This window comes from Schistocerca serialis, chromosome 2 (genome assembly GCF_023864345.2).
Source record: "Schistocerca serialis cubense isolate TAMUIC-IGC-003099 chromosome 2, iqSchSeri2.2, whole genome shotgun sequence".
Classification (NCBI taxonomy): Eukaryota; Metazoa; Arthropoda; class Insecta; order Orthoptera; family Acrididae; genus Schistocerca; species Schistocerca serialis.
Genome location: NC_064639.1, coordinates 1,080,400,084 through 1,080,407,712, shown reverse-complemented (window position 1 = coordinate 1,080,407,712; position 7,629 = coordinate 1,080,400,084). Strand labels below are relative to the sequence as shown.

The 7,629-nt window shown below is 36.4% G+C and overlaps 1 non-coding gene across 1 annotated transcript; it reads right to left on the bottom strand.

Annotated features, from left to right (window-relative positions):
- Window positions 1–7,279: 7,279 nt before the first annotated feature.
- Window positions 7,280–7,354, bottom strand: Trnac-gca (transfer RNA cysteine (anticodon GCA)). Its single transcript has one exon. It is a non-coding gene; the product is annotated as a tRNA-Cys (tRNA).
- Window positions 7,355–7,629: the final 275 nt, after the last annotated feature.

Sequence of the window (7,629 nt, the reverse complement as noted above, 5' to 3'; positions counted from 1 at the left end):
TGTTGCGAGCTAGAAACATGTCTCCGATCTATATATCCAAGTATCACGCTTCTTCGAACCCTTGTGAACGACTAATGAAAGAAATTGGTAAACTATGTAGAATATACTGCCATAAAAAACATTATGATTGGGATACACACATACTCTCATTCCAGGTGTAATTAACTCCGTACCAAATGAACCTACTATGCTATCTCCGACTGTTATATTGAAAAATGTTGAACCACCTAACAAAATTAAAGAATTAGTATCTTTTCCTACATCTCGTCGACTACGCCACCATGAAATAATTGACATTGCACTCAACAACATCAAACGTGCTGCAGAGCGCCGGAGAAGACAGCAAGAACAGGTTTGTACACGCCGTGACTTTCACATAGAACAGAATATATTAGTACACACACACTATTTATCCAACAGAGGAAAGAGTAGATGCAGTAAATTTGAGCTTATATACGCAGGTCCATATAGAATTCGCAGCATTCCTCACCCCAATGTAGTACATGTCGAAACTTTGAGAACCAGAAAAAGCAAAGGCAATCACCATGTCTCCAATATTAAACCCTTTCTTGTATGAACATTCTTTATGATTTATCACCCTGTAATGCCATTTACTGTTATTTATATGACCACTTATGCAATTATGTTTATGTGACTACTTATTGATGATGATCGTATTTTTTCTTGGCAAGTGCCTGGCAAGGTAAGGTTAGCAGGTCGCTTTTCTTGTCAATATATATAGGACCGTGCACATATTCCATTTTTTTGTGTATGTGTGATTGTTTTCCTATCGAAAGTAGAATTTTTGTATGTATGCACTATGAAATGTTTAAGATGTAACAAACACCAGTTGACTTTAACATTTCTGCCTTATGATATCTCAATATCTTGACTAATCTTCATTTTTTGCTACTACATTATGATACTGTGTGTACATTTTTGCATTCGAAAATTGTCTATGTTTTTGATATAATACGTTTTCTGTCATGCTATGTTGTATGCTTAGTTATATCACTAGAAACAAGTTTTTATTTAATGAGTGTATGATTTAAATGCAAGATATTAATCCATATTCATCGTTTTCAGAAAGCAATATCGTGTAAAAGAAATAAATTAAACAAACCACAGTGGTTTACTATGAAATGGGAATTTCACCTTCGGAATGAACGAAAGAAAATGCAATACCTTGTCATGAAGAGTAACTGGATGAGAATTAACAAGCATTAACAAGAAAATACTATACACATCGTATGATAGCAGTCTTGACAAATTATTTTTCTTTCAGAATACGAGGCGATTATTGCAGGCTGTCAGACAGAACTACACATGTTAATTTTAGTGATGAATATGCTAGAAGTAAGAAACTCTATACTATGAATAGTTGTATGAAGTAAATGGTAATATGAATAATGAATAATTAAATGTCTATTTTTTGCAGATGATAATAAATGATGATGAATAATTGTATGAAGAATATGGTAATATGAATAATGAAGTTTTTCTTTGCAGATGATGATAATGATGAAGTTATATATTTTCTGTTAGTTAAGAAATGCTATGTAGTTATTTAAGTATTTGTTGCAGTTCCTTTTGACAGTATGTCTTATGTCGCATAGTATAATGACTGAATGTTTTGGGAAAGACAGCTAGAGTACATACATATTAAGTACACATTTCATTACCTGTTGATTTGAAGTTTACTACTTTTCAGCATAATACACATTTTTTCTTTCAGCTCAATAATCCACCTTCTATTTTTTCCAGGAGACGTTTTTCATGATATTAATATGCTATAAGCACTTAGTTATGAAACCAGTTCTAATACTTGCATGTTTTTTACCCAGTTGTGTCTATCATTTATGAATGTGATCAAATATACTCTACTTGTTTCATAACCTTGCTACAGATGACTCATGACGAATGACGTTATTAATCCTTATTTCCAGCAATAAGTCAAAAGAAAATATTTTCATGCCCCAACAATGCATTGCTAACACAAAAAAAATTATTACCTGTTGCAGCTATTACCAGTATACAACTAAATAATGCTACCAGTTTAAGATATATTTCTAATTCTAAAGATAAAGCGAATTTCTCTGATGTATCGATTCCATTATTTCTATGTATTATTGGACTAAACACCTTGAATACTAGTTCCAATGTCTTACATTTTAAATATGTCTTATGTCACTTGCATGATATCACATATAAACACTAACAGCTTGATGCTAGATGCAATAACTCTTGTTTTGAATGATGACTTCTGAGTAATACTGAATGAAGTTTTGTAATAATGCATAAATGCTATGCCAATAATTACTGTAATGAGAAGACTTACAATGCCAATAATTACTGTAATTAGATTACTTATGAATAACATTCTGTAATAATTACTGTAATGAGATGACTTATGCATAAATGCTATGCCAATAATTACTGTAATTAGATGACTTATGAATAATGTTTTGTAATACTCCATAAATACTACATAAATGTTGTACAATAGCCAATGAATTCCAAGAATTATTCAGATCGGTTGAAACAGTAGTGTAATTCTAAATGATGACTAGCATAAGACTTAATGCCCTTCACCTTCTGACAAAATTACCAGCAATTACTGCAATATCCGTATGTCCTGTCCATCCTCATGATCATGGAGCACTATATTTGGTTTTTGCACTAATTCTATGTTGTTGTAAGAGTATGAATTCTACAAGAATGTGGTGTCGACATTTCAAGCTGTCCGCCACCTTGAACGATGGAGGTGTTATTATAGTCCTACTGTTTGGTGCACATAATGTACTAACAAAATGATAACATTGAATATTAATACAACATTTCAGTGATGTTGACTACACTGATTAATACTTCAGGGAAGAGAACTTCAGATTGTCTCACTTGGTGTTGTGCTTCTGTAGAAAGATATTGACTTTTAGTACAGCTATGTGCAACCCACTGTGCTACAACCATGATGCTATCCTTCCCATTCCTTTTCTAGTTCTTGTAAAATGGTAAAGACTTATATGGTGTGTTTAAATTCTTGTAAATTGATAAAGACATATACAGTGCATGTGCACTTTATTTCCCTCCTTCATATGTCTAATTCATGTAAAATGCTAGAGTTTTACAGTGTATATGCACTTTATTTCACTTCTTAATGTATTCAGTTCTTGTACAAATTGCTAAAAACTTTTACAGTGCATGTGCACTTTTTTAAATTTGTTAATGTATTTAGTTCTTGTAACAAAATGCTAAACACTTATAGTGCGTGTGCACTTATTTCATTTCTCAATATGTCTAAATTCTTGTAAAATGGTAAAGACTTATACAATGCGTGTGAACTTTATTTCATTTCTCAATGTGTTTAGTTCTTGTAAAATGCTAAAGACTTATACAGTGTGCACTTCATTTCGTTTGTTAATATGATCAGTTCTAAATATGCTAAAGACTTTTACAGTGCGTGTGTACTTTATTTCATCTCTTAATGTGATCAGTTCATGTAAAAATGTTAAAGACTTATACAGTGTGTGTGCACTTTATTTCATTTCTCAATATGTTTAAATTCTTGTACAATGGTGAAGACTTATTCAGTGCATGTGCACTTTACTTCATTTCTCAATATGTTTAAATTCTTGTAAAATGATACAGACTTATACAGGGTGTGTGCACTTTATGTGATTTGTTAATATATTTTGTTCTCATTGCGTGTACACTTTGTCATTTCTTAATATGTTCTGTGCTCAGTGCCTGTGCACTCTACTTCATTTTTTAATATATTCTGTACTCAGTGCGTGTGCAGTCTATTTCATTTCTTAATATGTTCTGTACTTATATTATTTATCAATAATATTATATATGTACATACTCTGTGACTGTAGACATAGTAACTAAATAGATTACAGAAAAATTTGTTGCTCATGGCAAGTCCAATTTACTCACCATCACTGCCAAGTTTTGCCCCCCCCCCCCCCCCAGTAGAGGGTTATGTAAGAGGTCCATGATTAAGGAATTTGTTGCTAGCACACTCGAGCAGATGTAATTTCGATGGATTGCTCACGCACTGCCTGCGATATGTAAGCTGTGAGAGAATCTCAGACCAGAGAGCAGTGTTGTACGCAGTAGGAACTGTGTAGCAGTAGGAGTAAGTTGTAGCTTGCATTGGTGTGTATCGAGTTGGCTGGGCCGGTCGTGGGGAGCGATGGCGGAGCCTGAGCGATATAATATAAGGTAAAAGCAGCCTCACGCATATGTACTGTTGTTATGTCAAGCCCCACGTAAATGTTTTTAAAAAAAATCTCTTAATAATAATCTTTCTTATAAAAAATTAACTTTTGATAATCATTCACTCAATTTAAAGAACTTACTAATTTCTCCAATCCATGGTCATCCCGATTATTGTAAAGAAAAATCAGTTGTTTCTTTTTATTCATGAGAAATCTATCGGCCAGCATTGCACAGGGTTGTGCCAGAAAAATTTCTTACGGGAGCAGATATATATGCATTATCCGGCGACTTTATTGAGGTAAGAATTTTCAATTTATTCAGAATGATCTTTCAGGGCCATGACGCAGCGCTGCTGACGCCCAAAATTCACCAGTTTAAATTCACAGTCATTATTGAAAGTTTATAAGTGAACGACAATTTTATTGAGAAGTTAGTCACATTGTATTGTTGGTAGGTTACAAAATTTTACTGTTGGGAGGTTTTGGAGTGTATCTGTTGGAAGGTTACGCTGAATGTGAATTATATACTTATATTTTTTACTGTTGGTAGGTTATTAGACAAATTATTTATCTGTGGGGAGGTTACAATGTTAACGACAATGTGTTGTGATACATGCAGCTGCCTTGCTACACTATGTGTACTTTGCTGAAGTTTTGGTGTATGACCTCCAGAATAGCTTCCTCAGTAGCTAGAGTATGGCGAGTCCGTGGACGACCACTGTCACATGATGGTGGAAGGAGAGAACCTGACTCCCGAAGGCGCAGCTCTAGATGACGAAACGCATTTTTATCTGGATGACGTCGATGAGGATATCTAGCAGCATATTCATGAGTGGCAACACCAGCCTGGTATCAGATGCGCCAAGGACCAGAAGCATATCCATATATTCATCAGTTGTGAATGCCATATGTCGGCCACACTGGGTGAGAGGTTTACGATGAGAAAATTCGATATGTGTATGCACATACATTGGAGTCTATCACGGGCGCGTTACTCCACTTGCAACAAGTCTCTGGTTGGTGGACAGTTCATACAGTATAAGCACACTGTCAGTCCTGCGCACTGTTCCACCTAAGGCGCATTACCCCTCTGACAGATATTGCTTTGCATGATTCATCCCAACACCGCTAATTGTGAAATGTTCGGTTTCGAATTTCACTGTTTCCCAGCGGTAATAGACGTGACGTTTCCACGATCCTATCGATAGAATAACAATAATAATAATTATAATAATAATGCATCGAGACACGCACTAAACGGCATGCGGTTACGAGACTCAATGTTGAAAGGCATAATTAGTGGGACCATGGTGATAACACATACAAATAGTAACCGAGTTTGGACTTTACTCACAAAGTACATTCCTAGTCCTACTGGTAACATAAGGCCCTAACGAAATGTAATGGACCTGAACGAGGCAAGATAAATAGTTGGTACTAGTCCATGGGACAATTGGGGGAGGGTACAAAGAAAACAGTTTTTGCCTCTGGTAGATGAAGTCGTGGGAATAAATTCAAGCACACAAAGTGGAAAGGGCTTTGTTCACAGCTGACCAATCCTCCATTTCTACAATCATAATATGTAAGTGCAAATGTTTTGTAGAAGACCCGCTGCAATCGCTGTTGACGATAAAGATGCCAGATACTGTACCACCTGGACGAACTATCTCGCTGAAGTTTTAGCGTGTTCAGCTCACTATTTTCTTGTTATATTTTCGAAATATCCGTTTTCAAACTGCCCATTATGAACTGTAAGCTCGTTATGCGTTCATTAAGTTTCGCAGTTTCGTCCTTCCAATTTTCATACGATTTCTTTTTTTCGGCATAATTTACGTTTTTCCGGAAGGACACTTGCATAACTTTTAATCTAGCCGCCATCTTGAAACTGGTGAGCAGTGTGCAGTTACAGGTCAGAACGAAAGCAATACGAATAACGCCCTAGGGAGGAGCATACTTAATAAGAAGTATCTGAAACAGAGCTTAGGAGAGCAGATAAGAGTGAAGTCTTACATAGAGCAGAAAATTTAGAAACTGCAGGTCACAAAAGTTCAGCACAGGATAATCCCAATCGTGAGTCCACGTCATCAGTACCTGCTGCATTCGATGTGCAGCAGCTTTCTAATCGAAAATTTTAAGAAAAGTGAAATTTTACTTAACCATACTGAGGAGGAAAATAATGCACAGTTCAGGAAACTAGGCGAACTACTTGAGGAAAGCGAAAATCTATTTAAGCAAAGTGTCAAAAAAGATACTTCCAATTTGAAGAAAATTAGCAGCAATTCAGAAAGCTAAACGAAAATAGAGGTGAGCAAGCAGGAGCTGTGAAACAGCATTTGGTAGAATGCATAAAAGAATGTGGAGTACGGAGGGAAGTCTTAAGACAACAACCTAGATGATAAGACACTAGAATTGTGTACGAGAATAAATATACTACTTCAGGACAACTAGTAACGACAGACAAATTGACGAAAGATGTCAACACTAATATGAAGTACATTGAGACCCATGACTGACATCAGTATTAAAGTCATTGATCCAGATAAATCATGGAGGGAGGAATATGCTGAACTCACAGAAGAATACAATGGGGGAAATGGTAGAGCAAGTCGAGGTGCTAACCACCACCATTGAGCTATCGAATTATAATGAAACAACATGTAACAGAACTGTACCAATAAACTCAAGCGAAAATGTCAAGATACTGGTAAGTGTTTTAGTGCAATTTAAGGAAGTGCAGAACATTATTAACTGCAGGAACAGGGAGACATTAGACACAATGATGAAAGAAACGGAGAGTAGCAGATTCACGAGTAGGAATAACAGAAGAGAGTACATAATGATTATGAGTGAGGAAGAAGGCAACAGAGACGAACAACAGTCCGAGAGCTTACCAAAAGACTACATCACGTCAAGGGAAGTGGCGTCACATTTTTCTCCTCCTGCAATTACCACCGCTACAAAGAAATTCAATGGAGATATTTATAACTCCAGAATGAGATTTTCACTCTGCAGCGGAGTGTGCGCTGATATGAAACTTCCTGGCAGATTAAAACTGTGTGCCCGACCGAGACTCGAACTCGGGACCTTTGCCTTTTGCAGGCAAACGCTCTACCAACTGAGCTACCGAAGCACGACTCACGCCCGGTACTCACAGCTTTACATCTGCCAGTATCTCGTCTCCTACCTTCCAAACTTTACAGAAGCTCTCCTGCGACTGTAAAGTTTGGAAGGTAAGAGACGAGATACTGGCAGAAGTAAAGCTGTGAGTACTGGCTGTGAGTCGTGCTTCGGTAGCTCAGATGGTAGACCACTTGCCCACGAAAGGCAAAGGTCCCAAGTTCGAGTCTCGGTCGGGCACACAGTTTTAATCTGCCAGAATGTTTCATATTCATAACTATGCAACAAG